The sequence below is a fragment of the Saimiri boliviensis genome, chromosome 1, assembly GCF_048565385.1.
Source record: "Saimiri boliviensis isolate mSaiBol1 chromosome 1, mSaiBol1.pri, whole genome shotgun sequence".
In the NCBI taxonomy this organism is placed as follows: domain Eukaryota; kingdom Metazoa; phylum Chordata; class Mammalia; order Primates; family Cebidae; genus Saimiri; species Saimiri boliviensis.
In genome coordinates, this window is record NC_133449.1 from 20800611 (window position 1) to 20826388 (window position 25778).

General features: G+C 39.5%; 1 long non-coding RNA gene across 1 annotated transcript in view; it reads left to right on the plus strand.

Annotated features, from left to right (window-relative positions):
* Positions 1 to 25778, plus strand: part of LOC141583701 (uncharacterized) — a 312231-nt gene that overhangs the window by 237457 nt on the left and 48996 nt on the right. Inside the window, exon 3 of the long non-coding RNA XR_012516503.1 lies at positions 1345 to 1444. This is a non-coding gene — a long non-coding RNA (uncharacterized LOC141583701). The remainder of the gene's footprint in view (positions 1 to 1344; positions 1445 to 25778) is intronic.

The following is a 25778-nucleotide window of genomic DNA, read 5'->3' on the forward strand; positions in this document are numbered from 1 at the left end:
TTCAGTTCAGTATCAATACTTCCCCCTAGTGGCAATACTTCCCCCTAGTGGCAGTATAAACAAAAGCTGGAGCTTATTTCCCTTACCTGTTAAACCGAAGTGGAAAAATTAATGGCGACTCCCTTTCATCTCTTAAATTTTACCTTTTGAAACAAATGATTAAAATAGAACATTTCCTGTTCACTGAACTTTGATATTGTGTTCTCTGACCCAAACTTGTAAAACCACGCTAAAGGGTGATTCCACAACAAGCTGGTCAATCTTGGCTATCACCTTCCTTTAAGTTACATCGTAGGAGGCAAAGGAAAGAATTAGGAGAGAATGGAGAGGCAGAGAGTTCTATGGAGAGAGCGTTAGTGTGCTGTTCATTCCCTCCTATCCTGTCTTCCGTCCCCTCCTCTTCTCAAAGCCAAGTGGGAAGGGGCTTCAGAGAAGGATCCAGCAAGCTTGATTTATGGCTAGAAAACTTTAGGAGGGAGAGGCACTGGGATGTGGCTCAACCTGAGAAAGTCACAGGTGAGCGGCTGGCGGGAGTTCCTCGTGGTGGCAGAGCGGAGACAGGGCTACCATAGAGTGAGCCACCCTTCTACCACCGTGGTGCAAAGGTGCTTGTTTCCTGTGGGCCAGATGTAGAGTCTGGTGGACGGAGGAGGCCATGCGCCATCATGCAAAAGAACCTTGGCCATGAGGCATCCTGCTTGGGAGTGAGGTGGGCTCTGCAGAAAGATTGTCATGGAGCATCCTGGGGGGTTAGCTAGAGACTGTACTAGGGAACTGCAGTCAGAGAATGGGGGATGGGAGGAGAATAAATACCCACAAAAGCAACCTGGAAGAGGAAGAATCAAGTTCAACATTTGAACAGTTACTACACTCAATTTACCAGCACTGGATTACAACTCTGCCTGGCAAGAGAGGTCTTTTCTTTCCCTCCTTATCTCTTCTCCCTTCCCTTCACCTGACTATCGAGAAGCCAGAAATGGTCAGGAGGGGAAGAGGTGAAGCAAAAGAAATCTGCAATTGTTCATGCCCCGCCAACTCTGCCGATGTAGGGTGGAGGTTTCTGAGCTTGGGATAAACCAAAGCTGGGCAACACGAGAGACTTTATATTGAATGAGGGTTTGAAAGTTTAGTATTAAACTTGACTGAGGCTTTCCAAATCATGAAGTGAGTGAAAATGCTGTAGGAACTGTGCAGGATTTTATCTGACAGGGAAGACTGACTCTACAGAGTAGGTGTAAAGGGACAGCAGTGAGATAGAAGAAAGCTCCTGCCCGTGGGGAGCTTATTGTCTCTAAAGAGGGACAGTTGCGAACCTCACCATTTCCTTACCCTCTTTTCTGCCAGGTCAAATGAAGTCAGACAGCAAAGGTGATTGAATTTTCAATCTTGAAAATACGTCATGCAACCTGATTTTCCATAGAAGTGATTCAAACCGAACAGCAAGGTAACTTACCTTATTGCGCCCTGTCACTAAACTCCTCAAGCCCTGACTTCTCTCATCTTCAAATACCCCTTTCTAAGAATCTGCCCACTGTTCTGAGTCCCGATGCCTGGATGTTCCCTCTTGCTGCCCCGGTACTCTCTTTAACCTCAGGAAAAAAAATCCCCACCTTGTGCCACTAGAATGTGGAACAGAAAAGAAGGAAGAGCTGGCATAATTCAGAACAAACAGATTTTAAAAACAAACAAACAAAACCCACAACTGTTCCATCAGCCACACCTGGTAGCAAAGCACTCCATGGCCAACTCTGCAGTAGCACTTTGGTTCTTAGATGGCAGCATCTTCTTAGGTAATGCTGTGCCTGGCGCACAGTGGAAGCTTATTAAATATTATGACAAATTAACATCTTTACTGATTATGTATAGTTTTCTGGGCGAGAGCAATGAAGATAATCCTACGTCTTCCTTAATCCGGTCAACAGACAACTTTCTGTTTAAAATTTGTGTGCTGGATAATCAGGATATACAGAACGCTTATGTATGGCCATAGTATCAAACTACGATATGGCAATGTTAATCCAGCAGTATGTATAATAAGAATATTGGCTGCAACAGAAAAAAAGGTGATTGTCTGGTCTGTATCTCTCAAGTGTGAGGAAACAGTTTAGTCAAACCAGTTGAAAAATAAAACAAAATTTAAAAAGGATCAGAAAACCTATGGTTCTTTGTTTTCCAGCGGAGACATCTCTATGCTGAGCTAAATTTAACTTCCTCATTGTGTATGACTGTCCTCCCGTATGGGGCTACTCTGCTCTAGAGGCACAGCTTTGCCCGTGATGAGGATTAATCCCACTCTTGACCCACACAGATGATCTTAGTGACTGTATCTTTTGTGCAGCTCCATTACTCCTCAGAATATGCAAATGAGATGTTTCTTCCAGGCTATGGAGATTGAGGTGCCTGGGGTATGTGAGTGAGGGAAGAAAGGAGCACTGAGAAGTGGCAGCTGAAGCCAGATTGCACAAAAGAGATAGGAAGACCATCGAATGCAGACATAAAAACTCAAAGACGGCAGCAGTCTGGGGCTATTTATTGCATAAACAAAGTAGGAAACCTTTCAGTCTTCCTCCTGTATTACATCAGAGTTCATTTTAAAAAGATACGCAACCTGGGGATCACAAGTTGTTAAGAAAAAGTAGAAGAGATGGAAGTGCAGGTGTCATGCGTTGTGAAAAATTGTCGATTTAAAATGGATACAAAACGGAGGCGCAATTTTACTTCATGACAGTAAACCTCTAGAATGACATAACATCTAGAATGCTGCATTCCTAGGCCTATCAGCTCAGAATTAGTTGACTGAACACCTTCTGCCTGTCTTTGTCAGGCCCACAGCTACATGCAGACTGGTCTCCTCAAGGTGCTTCCAGTTTGCTGGTGCTACACCAGTGAGAATCTTTGTATCTCACATAGGGCGAGTATTGATGGCTGCTCTTCCAAGCCGTTTAGTGACTCTTACCTTGCTCTTCATGCAAAGAATATACCATATACTGCTGTGCCACCCAGGGCCATTCTATCACAAAACAGAGCCCCGTGATCCTGATCCTCAGAGCCGCAGAATGACTTCCACCCTAGGATTCAGAAAAGGGTTTTGGGGAGGGTTTTGGGAAGGGTGTGAGAATAACCCACAACCCAGGGAAGCAGGTTGAATCACAAGGCATGAGTAACCAGGCCCCACAGTGGTATATGGAGTTCCAGGTAGATCCACCTGCCCACAGGCAGTATATAGTTGGAGTGGAAAGAACCTGCCTGGTGGGGGATGACCTAGCTCTCAGTCATCCTTTTGAAACTACAGGCCTTGGGGGAAACATTTCTCTTTTGGAACCTTGGTTTCATCTTCTGAAAACCAAGATGGCTGACCTCACACCCTCTGTAAGGCTCTTCCTGAGTTGACTTTCTGATCAGGTTGTTTCTTCTTGCTGTGCTATGGTCCTTCACAGCTGGATCTGTTTCACTGGCATTTGGATTAAGCCCAGTGAGGCAGTAAATACACAGCACAAAGTTATTTATATGATAATAGGGTGGACCCTGGGTGGCTGAAGGCCCTGTGCACCCAGGCACAGTGGCCCCAGAATTCTGCATCTGGCTCAGTGGTTCCCACATTATGTGCAGTAGACTTCGGTGAGGATCAAAGAGTGGCATTGAGGGACCATGTCCACCCTCACACATCCTTGATGTTGAATGTAACCTTCACATTGCTGGTTTGTTGATTGGCAGTATTTTGAAAGACTTCTTAGTCAAGGTCCAGTTGCCAGAATGGCCAAGTCTTCACATCTGAACGAGCCTTTGTCTTCTACCGTAGGTCACATGCTACCTGATTTGAGAAATTAGGACTCATTAAATATCGTATTAATTCCCAGTCATTCCTTCAAAACAAACAACAACAAAAAATGACCAAACAAATAGTCGTAAGTTTATTTAATTTCCGTTTGCTTAGGCTAGACATCTTAGGACACCCTTAAGCCTCCCCTTACCTTGGGTCTCGTATGTAATCAGCAACGAAGCCTTTTGATGCTTCTCTGTGCCACTGTTTCTCTCTACGTCTATCTCTATCACCCTAATTTAGGTCTTGACTACCACAATATTTTCCAAAATGGCCACCATGCCTCATCTTTCAACATTTCCAAATCCCATTTGTCATATGTGTACATCTACATTAGCTTGTTACATCTTAAACCTTGGCCATTGTTTTCTCTTAGACAGAAACATCAGTGTTTTCCACTGGTCCTGAAGGAAGTCCAAATATTCAGAGCTCTCCAGCCTCCCTGTCCATCCTCTCTTCATCCTCATCCTGACATGGTCCAACACGAAAACCTAGGCCCCATTGTCACTAATTTTTTAGCGAACCTTCAGCTAACTTCCATTTTCTTCCATTACACATCATGTACATGCCTTAAGCCCTCCACTGTGCTGTAAACACTTAGGGGTAATATTTAAGCTGACTCCCTCTGTCTCCTCTAATAGCTACACAGGAGTCTGACACAGACTGCGATTTAGTGCTTATGGAACAAATCAGTGATTGTATCCCACAAAGCCAATGCTATTTCTACCTTCAGCTCTTTCTCAAACAATGCCCTCTGCTTGGAATGCGCTATTCTGCTCACCTTACAATTTTGCTGATTTTGTTGAGTTAATTTTCATCTAAATTCTCCTTTTCTTGGCATAAAGCTCTTCATAATCTGTTCTTATCATATTAATTTTGGTGGCATCGGTAATTAAATTCCCCTTTTTATTTCTAATACTGTTTATTCATGTGTTCTGTAGCTTTTATCTTGATCAATCTTGCTAGATGTTTGTTAATTTTATTACTTTTCACAAGGAGCCAACTTCCAGCTTTTGTTTCATCCTCTCTATTGTATATTGCTTTTCTATTTTATTAATCTGCTCTTATCTTTATTGTATGTTTCTACTTTCTTTGGGTTTAATTTGCTGTTCTTTTTTAACTTTCTAAGAGAGCTGCTTAGTTTAACTTTTTTCTTTTTCTAACATAAGCGTTTGAGGTTCTGGTCCTGCTATCATGATTATTTTAACTGCATTTCATAATGCAGGAATTTGCTACATAGCATTATTGTTTAGGTATTTTTGAATTTATAATATGATTTTGTCTTTGGTCTGTGAATGATTTAGGAGTGGATGCTTATATTTCTAAACGTGAAATTTTCCTAGTTATCTTTTAGCTACTATTTCTTACCTAATTGCTTTGTGAATTTAGCGTGAAACCAAATCCTTTCAAATTTGTTGAGACTGTCTTTATGGTCCAATATATTGTTGAGTTTAGTTGGAAATATTTTATGTCTTAATTATTGAGTGGAATGTTCTAGAAATGTCCATTATGTGGCGCAGCTAATAGTTTTCAGTTGGTATTCTTAATGGTTTTATTCCCTGCTTAGGCTAATAGCTACCAAAATAGTTGTTAAACAAAATCTTTAACATGATAGTTTGTATATTTTTCTGTATAGGTATAGAAATATTTGCTTTAAATATTTTCAGGATATATTAAGTACATATGTATTAAGAATTATGACTTTCTGATAAACTGAAACTTTTAACATTATATAGTGACCTTTCTTCTTTCTCTAGTCATATTTTTCCCTGAGTCAATTTTGTCTAATATTGATACGATATTCTTTATTTAGTATTTATTTGGTATATATATCTTTTCATTATTTTACTTTCAATCTGGTGGTATCCTATGTCTTAGAGATGTAGGACATATCTAACACAAAACTGAATTTAACACAAAACTGAATTTATTTTTATCATCTTCAATCTTCATCTTTTAATGCATCAATATCTTTCATAATTACTGATATTCGTACACAATATATGTATTTCTACATATATATTCATTACTCAATATATTTATTTGTGTTTTCTATTTATAGCATCTTTTTTTTGAGACAGGGTCTTGCTGTCAAGATAAGCTGTCACACGGTCCTAAATTAGGGTGGTGGTGATAGACACAGAGAGGAACGGTAGCATGGAGAAGCATCGAAAGGCTTCATTACCAATTACATATTAAATCCAAGGGAAGGGGAGGCTTAAGGGTGTCCTAAGCAAATATTTACCCAGGCTGGAATACAATGGTGTGATCACTACTCACTGCCGCCTTGAACTCCCAGGTTCAAGCGATCCTCTCCCTTCAGCCTTCTAGGTAGCTTGTCACCACACTTGGCTAATTTTTTCTTTTTATATTTGTGTAGAGAAGAGGTCTCACTATATTTCCCAGGCTAGTTTGGAAGCCCTGGGCTCAAGGGATCTTCCTGCCTTAGCCTCTGAAAATGCTGGGATTACAGGCATGAGCCACTGCACTTGACTGTATGGCATTTAATTTTTCTATTTATTTTGTCTGTTCTATATTTTCTCCCTTCTTGTCTTACTCTTGATTTTATGTTGCATTATTACATTTCTCATCTTAGAAACCATATACTCTATTCTTTTTTTAGTGAGTACCCTAGAAATTTTAACAAGCATATGTAACTTGCATTCTAGAGTTAATCAATATTTTGACTTTTAGCCTCAGCAGTGACTCTATAAGCAACTCTCTTTATCCCTCTCCTATTTTTCACAGCTTTGAGATATAATGTGCATGTAATTTGCTCATGTGAAGTGAATGATTCAGTGATTTATAGTATATTCAGAGTTATGCAACCATTGCCACTATCTCATTTTAGAACATTTTCATTACCCCCAGAAGACACCCATACCTAGTAGCAGTTACTCCTCATTTTCCCCTACTTCTAGCTCCTGTCGACCATTAATTTAATTTCTGTGACTATGGATTTCTCTATTCTGGAAAATTCACTTAAATCTATATACAATATGTGGTCTTCTGTGACTGGCTTTTTTCACTTACCATAACGTTTTCAAGATTCATCTAGGTTGTGATATATATCATTACCTCATTTTTTATGGTCAAATAATGTTTCATTGTATTGATATTCGTGTTTATCAGGTTTTCTAAATGCTTTTAAAACTCAACTTGGCTTCAGTGATTATTTTAAACCTGAAGCCTCATTCTTTACTCATTCCTTGATTTGAAATGATTTACTTTGTTGACTCGTCATGCTAAGTCAAGACTTTAAATTTAGGTTTTTTTAGTTCTTCGTAGCAGGTAGTTGATTCAGGATGCTACACTGAGGGCCAAAGTAACCATCCAAAGGCCTTCTTTCCTGTCATTTGACTATCCTGCTCAGCCTTCTCCACAGGTCAAACTGTCATCACTAGGAAGCCAGCATATTAAGGCCTCCCTCTCCTCATATTCCTTAGGCACTATTTTTTAAGCCCTAAGTATGTCCCTCTTGATGGAGATGACCTTTTATTTAGTTACCACTGACTATGGTGAGAGGCCCCATGTAGGTAGACATGAATGGTCCCTGCTGTTTCTCTCCATCTTTAGAAAGGTAGTAGACTTAGGTATCTTTTGAAAGGCACTCAAACATATGGTAGAGAGAGGGTAGGTATACAAGAATTTTGAACTATTGAACAAATAAATAACCAGTGACTTTGACTTCTGTTTTCTTCCATGATAATTGACTCCACTCAGCTAAATTTTATGTATCTGATTCCTTATGCCTGGATAAAGTGAGTTGAGATGTTAAGGTGTTAATACATCACTCTGGGCACCTTCCCTGGGCTTGGCTTCTTGATCTCAGTGGCATGAAAGGGGGTCAAAGAGCAAGCTCTTATTATTTACAGCATCCACAGGATGTGCAGGTGGATACAGAACAAATCATCTTCCCCAGCCTGGCTCCATTGATGCCTCACACTTCTGAGGACTGAAAGGCATTTGTTGCAATTTTGATTTCCCTAGTTCAGAGGGGGCTTAGATATATGTCTGTCTTAAGCTTCTTATTGTCTTTCTGCATATTGTGTGGCAAAATCAAGGTCTCAAGGAGCATATTCAAAAGGGAGATCCAGAGAGGAATTTGGATCAGATATGATTAAACCACAATCCCCTTATTATTACCACCTCAGAAGGAAAGCACTGCCCAGCCCCAGTGGTGGGGCATATTGTACAGACTTGCTTATATGGCTTCTTCTGGTAGGCAGGACAGAGTGACCCAGAGGCCTTGTATTGACCTCATAGTTGGGGAAGTCGTCTTTGAATTTGCATTTTTAAGCCAAGCTGGGAATGGAGAGCACTAAGGTTGAACAGATGGGGCTGTGGCAACTTCACTTTGGGCTAATGAGAAGTCAGTATTCCCAGATGGCAAAGGGCTCTGGAAGGACACGATCCAGCGGCTTAGGAGAGTTTAGAGAAGGATTAGGGAGGCAATCACTGCAGAGCTTTCTGCTGCTTCATGAAACCAGCACATTGCCCTTATTCTTTCTGTCTGAAATAGAAGTTGGTTCATCAGGGATGTCTGATCTTAATACAGTTGAGAGAATGTATATCTCTATTTTAAAAGAGAGTAAGTGGAACAAAAATGAAAATACGGTGTTGCAGCCTAGCAATAATGGGGGAAGATTTCACATAAACCAAATCTAATTTATAGTTGGCGTTTTGTGAAGGGTTGTGGCGCCTTAAACATAATAGAGGCTTAATGGGTATCTGTTGAATTTAATGATTTGAATCATTTGCAGCAAAACAAATTCCACTTTGTCTGAATTGCTCAGGTAGGTTTCCTCCTTGCTCCATTTAGCGCAGCAGCAGGTGAGAGTTTCCACATGCAGCAGAACCACAGGATGATGGGATCCTTGCCCATCCATACACCATGCCCTCAGCCAAGGAAGCATGTGACAGTTGTACTGAAACAGAAAGACCTTGGCCTGAGTCCTGGCTTTCTAATTTACCCATTAGTAAAAATATAGGACTCGTCGATGAGAAATAACGTTTATAATGAAACAACACAATGTCTGGCACAGACTGGCCCTCAATCAACTTTTATTACAAAAATAAATTGTGATTTCCCCACAAGGTAGTGTTTTATAAAAGTTGATGACTCAGTCTCGGGGCTTCTCACTAAAATATTAATGCATTCTGTGAAAAATATGCAAAAGCCTAATAGCCTAAAAGTGTGAATTAACTTGTGATGATGTTTGAGACGCATTTGCGTTAATTATGATAAGATCTGTAGTTAATTGGAAATTCTGACCCTAGGCTGGGGCTGATGCCTTTATTTTTGGAAGGATGAGCAGCTCACCCATAGCCCTGAACCAAAGTTAGGAGAAGGCTGCAGTAAATGGAGAACACAAAGAAAAATCTACTTTCAAAAGAAATCGAGAATGTTTTAGTCCACCCAATTACTACTTTTCTTTTTCTGCTCAGAGAATATAAACCCCAATTTTAATATATGGGTTTGGGGCAAAAGCAGATCAAGTGAGGGGGCTTTTGTTACTAGTAAAATTTGAGGAAGGGGTTGTGGCAAAAAGAAAGCACCCCAGGAGCTGGATTTTTCATCTATAGTTAAACGAAAATGTCTGGAAGTGGGCACTGAAGGATCAGGAGGCTGTCAAAGCTCTCCAGGTGATTTTAATATGTGGCTAGGGTTGCAAGCCTCTCGATAGATAATAATCAAAGAGATGTTTCTCATAATATGTGTTAAAAAACAGCTAAGGGACCCTCCCAAGACATACTAAATCAGAATTTGGGAAGGAAGTGCTGGGTCTTGGGATTCTGCCTTTTTAAACAAGCTCTTCCACTGATTTTTATGCTTACTTAAGTCTGAAAACTGATGACAGTGGATTGTAAACTTAGCTACATATTAGAATTGTTTGGAGAGCTTTAAAGAAATATCCTGATGCAGAGGCCCCAGGGATTAACTAGTTTAAAAGCTCCCCAGCGAATTCAATGTATTACAAGGATTAAGAACCACTGAACTAGAGCCTATATATGTTAATAGACCAGTAAGCTTAAAATGTGAGAGAAAAATTCCTACAGCAACAATATAGACAGAGAATCCATTCTTTTTGCTTATTGGCTACACAGGTTTCCAATTCCAAGATTATTAAGCTAATGAGACAAATATGGAGCAATAGGAAGTGCTGCAAATCTGTGGCCAACCTGGCTTTACCAGTAGAGTCAAGGATTAAACACTAGATGCACTCCTTTTAAAACAGAAACATGATAAGCATGTTCGTGATCATTAAAATTTGTTCTAGAAGTTTTCACTAATGAAATAAGACAAGACAGAAAAATGCAGGCAGAACTAGTGAAACAGGCTAGCAAAATTAGGTTTATTTTTGATGTTAGGATCTCTTGCCTAGCAAACCTGATGTGTAGCTAATAAGGATGCTTAGCAAGCTGATAAGCGAGAAAGCAAACATTTAAAATCACTCCCTTTCCCATAATTTAGCATTAACCAATTAGAAAAAAATAGACAACGATGTCACTCACATGAGCAGGGAAAAATATCTTATGTCCTTTTTGTTTTTTTTAAGGCAAGGTTTCACTCTGTCACCCATGTTGGAGTGCAGTGGTGTAATCGTGGCTCACTGTAGCCTCTACCTTCCTGGGCTCAGGTGATCCTGTCACCTCAGCCTCTTAAGTACTTGGGAACTACAGGTGTGTGCCACCACACTCAGCTAATATTTGTATTTTTTAAAGTAGAGATGGGGTTTTACCATGTTGTCCAGGCTGGTCTTGAACTCCTGGGTTCAAGCTATCCACCAGCCTCAGCCTCTCAAAGTGCTGAGATTAGAGGCATAAGCCACCATGCCCAGTCCTAAAAGAAATCTTTAAGATATATAAGAAACCACTTAGCATTAATGAACAACATAAAAGATGTCTTATATAAATGGAGCCACCTGATGCAAAGATAGAAAGACTGACCTGTAACCATGTCAACTTTCTGCAAACTAATTTATAGTTTTAACAGAATTTCAAATAAAGTCACAGCGTTTGCTTTTTAAAAAATGACACGATTATTCTAAAGTTGACCTAGAAGAACAAGTGAAGATTATTTAAGAAAATTGTGTAAAAGACATATATGTTACCTGCCCTATTGTTTATGACAATGTACAAAACTGAAAATTTCAGTGATACCTTTCAAGAGGAAAAAGTGTTGTCAAAGACAGTCTAGAAACATAAATAAACAAAAAGTCTTAAAGTATTCCTCAAATACATATACATTTATGTGATTTGATAGCATTTCAGATCCTTGGAAAAATTAATTATCCAACAATTAGAATCAGAACAAGTGATTTACCTTTGAAAAAAATACTCAGGTTAGATTTCTACCTCATGTATCAAAATTAATTCCAATTCAGTTAAATGCCCCCTTGTAAATCAACATAAAAATGAATACCTTAGTAGAAAATATATAAAATTTATAAACCATTTTTAAATGAAGAAATATAAATGACCAATAAGAATATGAATCTAAAATAATATATTTTTCTTTTTTTTAGGAGAATCCAAAATTTATTTATGTATTTATCTATATATGTATGTATGTATGTATTTTTATTGTATTGGGCTCTGGGGTATATGTGCATATCCTGTATCCTGCAGAATTATTGCTTAGATACATTGCCATGGTGGTTTGCTGTCTTCATCCCACACCGCACCCCCCGACCCCCCTACCCATCGCCTACATCAGGCATTTCTCCCAGTGTTATCCCATCCTCCCCGCCCCCCTTGGCTGTTACTCTCCTTCTCTCCCCTCCCCTCCATTCCCCTCCCCTCCACTCCCCTCCACTCCTCACCTAGCCCTGTGAGTGTTGTTCCCTTCCCTGTGCCCAAGTGTTCTCATTGTTCATCACCCGCCTGTGAGTGAAAACATGTGGTGTTTGGTTTTCTGTTCAAATGATGGTTTCTAGATTCATCCAGCTATGAAGAGGTTGTGGTAAATTGGCTTCTCTTCTACTCTCCTATTGAGGATGTAAATTGGCATAATCATTTTTGTAGGGTAATTTGGAAGCATGTATTAAGTCTTAAGAATATGTATTCTTAAAATGTCCAAAACTTTCAGTAAGTAATTCCACTTCTAGGAATTTTTCTTTAGAATATAATCAGAGATTTGTGTAATGACTATTGCATAAGGATTCCCAGCACTACATTATTTTTATAGTGAAAATGAGGAAAAAAAACCCATAAATGTTCATAGTAGGGGATTGCTTAAGTTTTGGTTTAGTTCTGTAATGTAGTTCCGTAAAACCTTAACAAACTATCTTTTCAGAGAAAAATGACAAGGGTAAAGTGTGTGTTGTTAAAAAACAGAAAAAAAAAACCACAAAAATTAATTTTATATTGCCTCTTGTAAAGAAGGAGTTTAAACCACCCCACACTCTCTGGCAGAATCAAATCTGGACATATTTTATTGAGTAATAGGAAGTAAAACACCTTTGTGTAATTATGAAGTATTGCTCAGATAGCTGTGACTCTTGCATTTCTCTTGCCAGAATTAAAGTGACACTGTATCTTTAACTGATCTCCTCCTCCTCCTAGAAGTGGGTATATAAGAAAGCAGGCATGGAGAAGAGGGCAGAGCTATTGCCATTGGGTCAAGTGTTCTCTGCTGAGATCTTTTTCTCTCCATTCTTCTCTCTGGTGCCAGGACCCTGTCATGGACTCTCCTTCCTTATATTAAAGTGGGAAGAGGCAAGATCCCAATTCTGGCTTAGGAGAAGCAGAAAGGGTAGGGCCTTTGGTTTCCCCAGCAAGAGGAAGGAAAAGCAAGCCTTCCTCTTGCTCATCAGAGCCGCATGTTAGGGCTTGGGACCAAACATCAGGTAAAATCGTTATTATTTAACTGTACCTTATCCTCAGGGTGTATTTATTTCACTTGAAGACCTTTCACATTGTAGTGTTCTAGGACAGCATCAGGTGGTTTAGGCCTTGATCTAATACTATCTTAATCTCACCAGAATTTCTCTCTGTCTCATCTCTCTCTTGAGAAACTGATTTTACAAACAGGGAATGGCCAGACCATGTATAAAAATAGAACTCTGACTCACAATTTGTAGCAATCAGTCCAGAAGGACAAACCACAACCTCTGTAGCAATCAGCCCCAAACAGTCAGGACTTAATCAATAACTGCCAGCTGCAGTATTTTTTTTCCCATTTCCAATTTAGAACTAACTTGGGAAAGCTAAATGTGCTCTCCTTACCAATTACATAGGATACCCTCATTCTAGTTTGCCTATCTGCAGCTTCCCTTATGCAAACAACCTTCAATAGAGGCATATCTGAACCTTCCTTTTTTGTTCATTATAAAGCTTCTATACTCCCCTGCTTGCCTTTGAGTGTCTCTGAACTTCAAGTAATGGTGGCTGACTTCCTTGCTCTAGCAAGCTCTGAATGATCCTTGCTTGTTCTCATTTGAGTGGTCTTTGTTTCCATATCTTATCTGTGTATTTTCCTATAGGTATATGACTATACATAGAAAAATATATACCATAAAGGGAGAAATATCTAGTATCTGTAGAAATAGACATAATAATCACAATAAATACATATTGCTATATTGCTTTCATATTGGAAAACTAAATGCACAGGGTGATCACATTGGAACTCAAGGAAGTCCTGGCTTCCAGCACACTTTCAGGAAATTATAAAACTCCAGGAAAGAAGAAAAACAATAGACTGGAATCAGGGAAGTCTCTGGGAGTGAGAAACTGAAGCAGAAGCCAGGTAGAGACAGGAAGTCAGAGATCAGTGTGATTTATCTGTAGTGCAATATGATTATGTAAAGATCTAGTCTGGAAGTACTCTTGGGAGTAGAGAGGGAGAGAGACTGAAGGCAGGGATGTCAGCCAAGGGCTCTTCAGCAGTGTAGAAGAAATTCTGAGATCACCCAAGAAGAAGGGATAAAATATTAGTCCTTCAAGCCATATTGTGATAGCTAATTTTATGGGTCAATATGACTGAGCCACTGGATGTCCAGATATTTGGTCGAATATTCTGAGTTTATGTGAGGGTATTAATGGGTTAGATTAAGGTAAAATCAACACTCTGAGTAAAGCAGATTTTCCTCCACAATGTGGTGGGCTGCATCCAATCAGTTGAAGTCTTTAATAGAAAAAAAGGCTGACCCTTTCTCAAATAAGGAAGGATTAGCCTGTTTGAATGCCTTTAGATTGAAACATCAGCTCTCAGCAATTCTATGACAGCTACTGGCTGTTGGACTTAAATTATGACATTGGCCCTGTAGATTTTGGACTTGGCCTTTGTAATAACATGAACAAATTCCTCATAATAAATTTCTTTGTATATATACATATATATATACATATATATATATGTATACACACACACACGTGTATGTGTATAAAGGATATGTACATAGGCTATATCTAGGATATATATAGGTTCTGTTTTTCTGGCGAATCCTATACTATAGCATAGGAAATGTTTCCCATTCTGTAGGAATGATTTTTCAACTTTGATTAGACTTAAAAGGGTAAGCTGGTATTGCAAATGAAGGGAATTGAAGCTTTTAAGCTAAAGAATGAAATCATTAATAGAAATGGAAAAACAAAGAAGGCTAGAAATGATATGGGGCAGGGGAAGGAGGGGATTGGCTAGTTCTCTTTGGAATATATTGAGTTTTAAACAACAGCAGGATATCCAAGAACAGCCAAGGAGCCGGCCTATAAAACATCCTCAGTAATGTTCTTTGAAAGGAAAAAAAAAACAGTAAGATATAAAGTCTAATGAATTATAGAGACACTGGTTTCTTGAAACAATTATCCCCAACTCTGACACCACAGGTTATCACCAGTTTTCTAAGGCGTGTCACCAAATTTTAATCAAAATTAATTTTAGTTTATTTTGCTCAATAATCATGATCTGAAACAGCAAACACCAGTGGGGATGAAGTGGAATTAAGTAGTCTCTCAATATACCACTAATATTTTGCAACGACAAGCAAGTTGTAATTGTTATGCAAAACTATCTAGATTGCCAGTTTACACTGAACTCAGCAGGTGACCCCTTCATTCTCCAGTTCTCTTTGCATGTGCATAACCAGACTCAATGGCATACAGAGGGACTGCTCAAAAACGTTGCCTGTCAAATGCGTAAACATGAACCAGGGTTAGGAAAACAGGATTAATGTAGCCTGCTTAATGAGTGTTCTCTGCAGAATGACTCTTCAGCAAGGAGGCAAATGTCCAATAGATTCAAGAATGTAACTGGAGCAGCAAGAACAGGTCCACCGGTGGCGTTGCTCTCCGAGCTGTCTGATGCCCTGCTTTGCGCTTCAGTCCCTGCACACTGAATCGTTAACCTCTGGCACTGCGTAGAGTTCAGCATTTCAGAAGTGTCTTGATTATGAAAAATCTGCCAGCACTAATGGGGAACCTCTGACCCAGGTGCCAGCCCAGCCTTACAGCTCCACAGCTGCTGCAATTTTGATTGAAAAACAGGTCTCTGGTGTCAGGAACAAAGTAACTGGGAATTGGGCCACCTGTAATAGTTACACTTTTATGCAAACCATGAAGATTCATCTTCTTTTCTTTTCTTTTGCTGTCAAAGGACTGATTTCCTATATTGTCTGAACACAACACATACAAATCACCGTCTTCAACTGCCTTCTACTCATCCATTTCAGTTAGGGACCTACTGCGTGCCAACTTACTGCTAGGTTTTTTTTTTTTTTTTTTTAATGAGAGAGGGTCATGGTCATACACACACACACACACACACACACACACACACACACACACACACACACATGGATGCACATTGATGCCAGGTGCCATAAATCACATTCATCCTGCCTGGCAGTCAAATAAGAGGGAAATCATTGTGAACTTGAGCAGCTGGGAAGGCTTCTTGGAAGAGGTGTAAGAGGCCTTGACATGGAAGGATGAGTGGGATAGGCTGAGAAGAAGTGGAAAGGGCCTCTAACACTGAGAAAACAGTCAGGATTGGGGCTTTAAACCACTGGAGTTCTGCTTGGAGGTCATGTTTGCATCAGTAGTAATTAACACATGGCAGACCACAATGCTGATTAAATATTAGCTTACATATTTGTTGAGCCTTATATGTTCAAAGGATTTTAGACAGCATGCTCTGGATTTTTCAGAAATCTTTCAAAGTAAAATGACCCTCCAAGCCCCCAAACAATCTTTTTAAGAGCCCCGCTAACATGTTTCTGTAGCTGTGTTTTACTCCACTTCCTTTCGTGAAAGGACATGATCCTTGTATTGTAGAACCCCAAAAGTTAGGTTCAAGAACCTAATGTGCAGTAGGCCAAATACTGACACATTCGGGCTTAGGAAGAGAAGAGTTTGTTTGATTTGGCCAACGTGTGAGGGCAGGAGAGGCAAGCTCTCAAATCTGACCTGCCTTTGAATATAACTGGGGGCTTTTATGAGTAAGGTAGGTATGTGGGAGGTGAGATCCCTCCAGTGATCAAAGCTGCTTGTGTCCTTCAGTGATCAAACTTCTGGATGCCACCACGGAAGTCTGCATGACCTAAGGATCATTGTTCTTTAAAAAAAAACAAGTTCATTCATCTTGCAGGCAGCCCCCACGGGTAAGGATACGAAGTTAATCAATTAGTAGGGACTACCCTCTCCCAATATGACCGTGTGCAAGCAGTCCTGCCTGGAGGAAGAAAAGGACGGAGAAAGGAAGATAAATAAAGCAAGCACCTGATGAGTTTTATCATATAGGCTTAGATGCAATTATACTTCTCTTCTGAGTGAACATGAGATCGTTCTAAAGACATTAACAAAGGTCTTTCAGCCTGCTCACTTAGTCAGCACAATTTCTGAGAGTCTCTTCTATGCCAAACACTGTTCTAGGGACTGAGTATACCAGAGAAAGAAACAAAAATCCCCGTCATTATATGTTTTATTTTGTAGTGTCTATAGTGGGGAGAGATGATCTTTTAATGAAATTAGTAAGTAATTTATGTAATAGTTTAGAAGGTAATTGATACAAAAAAGTTAAACCATATATGGGTTAAGAAAACAGGTGTACTAAGGAGTGGGAATGCAACTATTTTTTCCTGATGCATTTTATATTTTCATCATATGGTTTTTATTGAGATATTCATGTTCCATAAAATTCATTTTTTTAAAGTATGTAATTCATCACTATTATCTGGAACACTTCATCATCTACCAAAGAAACCCTGTACCTGTGAGTAGTCACTATTTATTTCCTACTTCCCCCAGTTTTTGGAAACCACTAGTCCACTTTCTGTATTTCTGTGGATTTGCCTGTTCTGGGCATTGAAATATAATTGAATCATATAATACGTAGCCTATTGTATCTGGCTTCTTTCACATATCTCAGGGCTGTTTAATCTTTTTGTCTTTCCTGGGCCACATTGGAAGAAAAATTGTCTTGGGCCAATCATAAAATACACTAACACTAATGATAGCTGATGAGCTACAACATTTGCCGAAAATCTTATAATGTTTTAAAAAAATTTAGGTCATTAAGAACTTGCTTTATGTATCTGGGTGCTCCTGTATATTGGGTGCATATATATTTAGGATCATTAGTTCTTCTTGTTGCATTGAGCCTTTTACCATTATGTAATGCCCTTCTTTGTCTCTTTTGATCTTTGTTGTTTTAAAGTCTATTTTATCAGAGACTAGGATTGCAACTCCTGCTTTTTTTTTTTCTCTTCATTTGCTTGGTAAATCTTCCTTCATCCCTTTATTTTGAGTCTGTGTGTATCCTTGCATGTGAGATGGGTTTCCTGGATACAGCACACCAATGGGTTTTGACTTTTTATCCAATTTGGCAGTCTGTGTTTTTCAATATAGGCATTTAGCCCATTTGCATTTAGGGTTAATATTGTTATGTGTGAATTTGATCCTGCCATTTTGATGCTAGCTGGTTATTTTGCCCATTAGTTGATGCAGTGTCTTCATTGTGTCAATGCTCTTTACCATTTGGTACGTTTTTGGAGTAGCTGGTACTGGTCGTTCCTTTCTATGTTAGTGCTTCTTTCAAGAGCTCTTGTAAGACAGGCCTGGTGGTGATGAAATCTCTGAGCAATTGCTTGTTCATAAAGGATTTTATTTCTCCTTCACTTATGAAGCTTAGTTTGGCTGGATATGAAATTCTAGGTTGAATGTTCTTTTCTTTAAGGATGTTGAATATTGGCCCCCACTCTTCTGGCTTATAGGGTTTCTGCAGAGAGATCCTCTGTGAGTCTGATGGACTTCCCCTTGTGGGTAACCCAATCTTTCTCTCTGGCTGCCCTTAGCATTTTTTCCTTCATTTCAACCCTGGTGAATCTGATATTATATGCCTGGCATTGCTCTTCTTGAGGAATATCTTTGTGGTGTTCCTGGACTTGAATATCAGCCTGCCTTGCTAGGCTGGGGAAGTTCTCCTGGATAATATCCTGAAGAGTGTTTTCCAGCTTGGATTCATTCTATCAGTCACATTCAGGTACACCTATCAAATGCAGATTAGGCCTTTTCACATAATCCTATATTTCTTGGAGGCTTTGTTCATTTCTTTTTACTCTTTTTTCTCTAATCTTGCCTTCTGGTTTTATTTCATTGAGTTGATCTTCAATCTCTGATATCCTTTCTTCTACTTGGTTGATTTGGCTATCGAAGCTTGTATATGCTTTGTGAAGTTCTCATGTTGTGTTGTTCAGCTCCATCAATTCATTTTTTTTCCTCTCTAAGCTGTTAATTCTTGTTAGCATTTTGTCAAACCTTTTTTCAAGGTCCTTAGTTTCTTTGCATTGGGTTAGAACATGTTCTTTTAGCTCAGAGAAGTTTGTTATTACCCACTCTCTGAAGCCTGTTTCTGTAAATTCATTAGACTGATTCTCCATCCAGCCTTGTTTTGCTGGTGAGGTAATGTGATCCCTTGGAGGAGGAGAGGAGTTCTGGTTTTTGGTGTTTTCATCCTTTTTATGCTGGTTTCTTCCCATCTTTGTGGATTTATCTACCTATGGCCTTTGTAGTTGGTGACTTTTGGATGGAGTCTCTGAGTGGGTGTCATTTTTGTTGATGGTGAGGTGAGGTTATTTCTTTCTGGTTTTTTTTTTTTTTTTTTTTTTTTTTTTTTTTTAGTTTTCCTTCTAACAGTCAGGCCCCTCTGCTGTAGGACTGCTGGAAGTCCCCTCCAGACTCTGTCTGCCTGGGGATCACCTGCAGCGGCTGCAGAACAGTAAGGGTTGCTGCCAGTTTCTTCTTCTGTTATCTTTGTCCTAGAAGGATACCTGCCAGATGTCAGCCTGAGCTCTTCTTTATGAGGTGTCTCTTTGGATATACAGGGGTCAGGGAGCTGCTTGAGGAGACAGTCTGTCCCTTATAGGAACCCAAGTCCTGAGCTGTGAGTGCTGTTGTTCCATTCAGAGCTGCTGGGCAGGTACGTTTAAGTCTGCTGCAACAGAACTCATAACCACCTTTTTTTTCCCTGGTGCTCTGTCTTGGTAAGGTGGGGCTTTATTTATAGGTTCCTGACCTGCTGCTGCCTTTTGTCAGAGATGCCCTGCCCAGTGAGGAGGTAGCCTAGTCACAGTCTGCCAGCAGAGGTGTTGCTGAGCTGCTGTGGGCTCTGCCCAGCTGCTGTGTGAACTTCCTTGTGGTTTTGTTTATAGAGGTATAGTTAGAACTGCCTCAGTAATGGTGGTCTGCCTCAGTAATGGCGGACTGTCTCTGTAATGGCAGACTGCCTTGGTAATGGCAGACTGCCTTGCTAATGGTTAATGGTGGACTGCCTCGGTAATTGTGGACTGCCTCAGTAATGGTAGACTGCCTTATTAATGACAGACTGCCTCGGTAGTGGTGGACTGCCTCGGTAATGACAGACGCCCTTCCCCCAGTAGAGGTGGACCATGTGTTGAGTCACATGCAAAGTCGTCCTGGAGTGAATGTAGCCTGCAGCCCGCAGGTTGGACAAGCTGGACATACAAGCATGTTTTCATGGCTAATCCCTGTTGTAACTTCTTATGGTTGTATAGTAGTCAACTGTATTGATGTGTCATGTTTCATTTATCCTTTCATTCATTGATGAACATTTGGATTGTTACTACCTTTAGACTGTGAGGAATAAGGTTTCTAAAGATTACATGTGCAAGTTTTTCTATGGCCACATGTTTTTAATTCTCTTGAGCATGTATCAAGGAGTGAAATTGCTGGGTCTAGTGATGACTCAGTTTTAACTTTTTTTTGTGGAACTGTCAAACTGTTTTCCAAAACAACTGCATGGTTTTACATTGTCAGCAGCAATGTACAAAGATTGAAGTTCTCCATATCCTCATCAATACCTATTATTGTTTATCTTGATTGTTATAGTCACCTAATGATATGAGATGGTATCTTATTGTGGTTATGATTTGCATTTCTCTAATGACTAATAATATTAAACATTTTCATGTGCTGTTATAATTAAAATTATTTTCTCAATTTCATTTTTTTGGTCATGCATTGCTAGTGTATAAAAATAAAATTGAACTCTTCTTTTTAGCACTGAAAGATTTTTTTGTGGATGACTTTCAATTTTCTACATACAAAATCATGTCATCTGCAAATAGAAATATTTTCTCCTTTTCTTTTTCAACCTGGATGCCTTTTATTTATTTTTCTTGTCTTATTTCCTTGGCTGGAACTTCCTATATGATGCTGAATAACAGTGGTGATATTGGACATTCTTACTTCTGCTCTCTGGAGGATAGAAAGGGAATGCAATTTTAAATTAAGTATTCAGCGTAGACTTCAATAAAAAGCATTTGAAGACTACTGAACGAAATTGAGAGGCACATATGCAGCTATCTGCATGGGGGCAGAAATCTTCCAGGAGAAATATGTAGACTTAAGAGTTAATTATATAAAAGTTCCCTTTAAAATCAGAGGACCAATGAGTTCACCAAGGGAATAAATGTGGAGAGAAAGAGAAAAACCAAAGAAGGAGCCCTGGGACACATGGGGTTAAGAAACCAAGAGAGAGATAAAGGAACCAGCAAGGGAGACTAGAAGTGAAAATCCAGGGAAGTAGGAGACTGGAGTACATGGTGTGCCCCAAGAGAAATGGAGGAGGGAGTGTCAGTTCTGTTAATACTTTACATCTTTTGAAGTACTGTGTTTGCTTCTTCAGCTTCTGAAAGACAGATAACATCTTGATGCCCTTTACTGTCAGATGAGAGTCTCCTGACCTCGGGTTCTGGGACTTGGCTTCCCACAAATACGGAATGATGATGGACAGGCTCTGGCAGGTGGGGAGCGGGGCATGGAGGGGAAGAACTGACAAAGCTTTCATACAGCTCCTATCCTTGTGGTTGTGTTTGCTTAGAGGTTTGCACTTGTCTCCACAGTTGTTTTGAGTTGCTAATCAAGTGTGCCAGATTTTCAGCTTCCGGTTTGCAAACTCCAATCCTGTCAGTTTTATCCCATTGGAGCAAGAGTTAATTAAAGCAAGATTAAAATGTTAATAATTTTGGGGGCAATATGGCAAAAGCTTGGAATCTCTGGAGGTTGAGTAAGAAAGTTTTTCATGGAAACTGAAAGCATAAGGCAGTGAAAAAAAATTCATCTAAATTGTCAAGCAAGTCTAATTTCAGTATTGAATATTTGCTTTTGAGAACAATTATGATCTTTCTCATTTAAAAATAGGTTTATGATGTTCCATTGCTCAGTGAGTATGCAGGCTATTAAAGTCACAAACATGGGACCAAATACAGTCCAGGAATTTCAGGGAGAATGTAAATTGCATCTCTCGGAGTTGTTTTCACAGCTTATACTCTGGTTAGCTGCATTATCCATATCTCTAGTCATGATAATTGGTACTATTCCTGGCCTGTTGCAGAAACCCAAAGAGTATTTATGAAACAGGAAAATGGTAAGACCAGCCGTGTTGAATTCATGGTTCTTCTTTGACTTCCTGCTCCACATTGCTTTAATTTTGAAGTGACAAGATTTTCCTTTTCAGATGCATAAGAAATGGAATTTGCTGCTTTTCCTAGAAGAGCTTCTCATCATGCCTCAGAGGCCATTCTCAGATGTCAATTTTGTCTTGCTTGAGGTCTTCTGTGCATGGCTTCGAAGGAGGTTGGGGCTTCCATCTAGCCCTTGCTATAAACAATCAAGATTTCATTTCTGGGGTCAACTTCTCAACGTCATGGTGCCCTTGATGTCTACTCCCTACTGCTGTGTCCCACACAGGACCCAAGCCCACGTGACATTATTCACAATATGTCACTGCTCTCTGGGGCTTTGTGGCCCAGAACATACTGTTTAAAGTAATGAGTGTGAAAGGAATGGTCTAGAACAGCCTCTTTTGTGTTAAAGAAACCAAATACATGCTCCACAGTGGCAACGGATATGTGGAGGTTTTAAACCCCTGCTTCTTTACAGAGCTGCCCTTCTGCATTGGAATTGATGCTTTCAACTATGGTTGCTGCAGTCTCATTTCCTGCAGGCATTCCTCGCTATGTGATGCTCACTTCTGATTTGTAGCTGCAGTTCTTCTTCCTGATAAATATGTGGTCCCATGCTTCGAGGGCTCTCCACTATCTCAGGGAAGGAATCAGTCAGCTAGGGAGAAGGTGGCACCTCCATCAGCTGAGCTTAAAAAAATTGATTAAATGAGTGAATAAATGTCTAATACTTTAGCATAAGCCTCAAGTTATCATTATCAGGATTATCTGGAGATTTTTTACAAATGGTCCTTCCTGATCTCCAGGCTGGATGTCTTCCATTTGACCCTCAAGTTTCATTTTTGGCAGTCCTTCTCCCCATCCATGCTCATGCTCCTGGAGACTGGCTTGTATGGGCTCCTTCCCTCCCACCCCGCTTCACCCCATCATTCCCATTCCTTCTTTCTGTTGCTTTGAGTTGGGTTCAGCTGGTGAGGACCCTGAAAGGAATTCTGCAGGAAGAGGAAGGAGAGTGCATTGTCTGGGCATTATTTCTTTTTTGCCTTATAAGAGTCAAGTGAGGTTGGTTGGTCTTGGTCAGGAAGGTCACAGTTCCGGTTGGATAGCTTTTCCACATTGCTTCTCTTTCTCCAGGTTTCTATACCTGTCCTCTCCCCTGGACACTTCATGCCTAGAGGTGGGAAGACTCACTCTCAGCCCCTGGGTATTGCATTGTCCTTTGCATCTTCCCTACATTCTGCCTGTTCTCTTGCAGAGTCCTTTTGTTAATCACTCCTTCAATTATTTGATTTCAGTGTTCCATCTGTTGCTGGGTAAGAATGAATAATCCACATTTCTATTGCTTTTCATACTACCAAGGCAAAGCAGGGAAGCCTGCACCCCTTTGTCTCTTCTGCTGTTTCTGGCTATACTTCATTGGCCTCTTTTTTCCTTCAAACTTCATTATCCTGAAACCATTTGATGGGGCAATTAGTGTGTTCATCTCTATGTCGAATATGTTACCCACCCATTTTTAAATGTGAGTTTGGTCTTAAAGCAAAGACAGGTCTCAGGAAGATTCATCAAGCAGTTTATAGCCACCCTCTTGAGCTGCTACCACCAGGCCTCCCTGAACTCTGCTTCTGTCTGACAGTCACCTTTCTCTGAGCATGCCTTACACAGCAAGTCTTATATTGATGGGATCTAGCCCTGAACTTGGAGTTCAAGTGACTAATAGTTGATGCTGGAAAACATTTAGAGAAATATATGAGAAGTGTTTTAGAGTCCTAGGTAACTCTGGGGGTCTCCAGAAATTTGAGAAGAGGACTTTATAGTTAGAAGATCTCTGTATCCACAGCATAGAGAGAGGAAGTTTGTATGTAATTGTTGTGTGTTTACTTCGCTTGACTCTACTTCTTCTCTAGACTTTCTAATACCTGACATAGTTCTAGATACAAAGAATAGGCCTGGATTCCATCATCTTTCACCTTCTTTGTTAGCTAATGCATTTTTTTTTTTTTTTTGCCATATAGTGAGATTTGAGCAGCCAAAATTGTCACTAGCTCACAATACCATATTCCCAGGGAGTATCTTGGGCCAGTTGGAGAAAAGAGGCTATTAAAAAGATATAATACTGAGTTATGGTGGAGTGCTCACTGAAAAGGTTGAGAGGTCAAGTCAGATAATCTAATGAGCTCTCTCCAGACCACATATGTCTTGAGAAGGCCTGAGAAGATGCTCCAGAGATCTTAGAGTTGGTTCAGAATCATCACTCTGTAATATAAAACAAGCCCTCTTGATTATATTCAATGGGAATTTGAATACATATTGTTTTCCATATCTGAATAGGCCTAGTTCTCTGTCTGCCATGACAGATAATGTACTTCCTATGCAAATAATGGCCTGTGATGAAAAGTGTTTGTCAAAAAGAAAGTTAAGACTCAGGAAAATAAAAAATTATCTTTCAATGCAATTTTTTTTCTATGAGTGAGAATTGATACCTGCCTTCCTTATTTGAGATTTGGTGAGAGGTCTAGTTTTCTCAGGGGGATAAAAACTAATCTTGTATGCTAAGTAAGAATATCCAAATGCAAATTATTTCATCAAAGGCTTTAGCCACTATATAATAAATAGATCTTTATTTTACACATATTAATGCTGATATGATACTGAAGCCATGGGAATGTGTTATGCCAGTGGGGGAAGGCGATAGCAGAACTGATGTATTCATATATTGATTTTTCAGACTGACTGAAACTTTTAGGTTCCTCTCTCTGATATGATTTAGTTCTAGAATTTTTAGTTTTTGGATGTGGTAATGCAAACATCAGCAGTATCTAGGTGGGAGTGCAGACACTTCAGATTGGGCAGGAGTCCACTTCCTGTTTTGATTCCAGGTCCTTTTTAATGACAAAGCCCAATATTTTATCATCTGTTTTCCTGAGAGCAGTCTGTAAAGGTAAAGGATTTAGGAAGTGTTCTGTGGAAATTCCACAATTCTTGTTTTAAGACATAGCTGATGTTTCAGGGTTTGTCACTCTTTAAAAATTAAATAATTTCTCCAGTTACATCATGTAATACTTTTCACACTGAATTTATCTTACCACGCTTTGTCTAATCCTGAAGACTCCAAATGTTTTCTATTTTCTGTCAATTTGGTTTTAAAAGCAAAAGACTTATAGTCAATTGAGACATGAGCCTCTCACTAAATTTCTTTTCATTACCATTCATAGGATGTTAAATGGGATTTGTACTTAGTACAGATCTTTTGGCTGTGTTACTCTTTACACCTTCGTACAGAGAGAATTGCCCATCTATCCTTATTCTGTGTTTCAGTCTTAAAACCAGTCCTTGATCCCTGGCAAACAATTCTTTCAAATCCGAGGTTAATCCTTTTTCAGTGGCCTTTGATGTGAACATTGCTAAGTGGCTTAAAAAGTGTATTTCTACTCATTCAGTCTTAGTCACCTCAGGTCAGGGTAATTTGCCTTGAGTACTGGTTTCCAGTGGGGGTGCTGGGGACCCCAGAGAACATGGAGCCTTTAGCAAGGTGTGTAAATCCATATACTTGTCTGGCATTTATGGTAGATAGAAAAAAAACTCTTGCACATTTATGTACTAATCTTTGAAATGCATATATTTGATAAGTTAGTGATTTATAAAATACAAATTATCTTAAAAGAATTGCACAATTCATAGAATCTTTTTAAGTAGAATGTATAAATCAATAAATATTAACATTTAGAGGAAAATCATTTCTTGACATTTTAAAGGAGATTTACTCCCCACAAAAGTTGGCATCTCTGCCTTGGAAAAAGGTAACAGATACTAGGTCAGCTGGAGGACTCCATATTGATGATAGGAGGAAGACAACATTCCACTCTGCAGCTCCCCAGAATTTTCCTACAATAGGTGCCGGTCACAAGGACGCTGATGGTTGATTCAGCAGTACCTTTAAACCAAGGATATTGATAATTTACACCACCTTTTTCTTATTTCCTTCTTTCCAAAATCTGGATGAGTAACTTCAGGGGGTCAAGTTAGGTATTGTC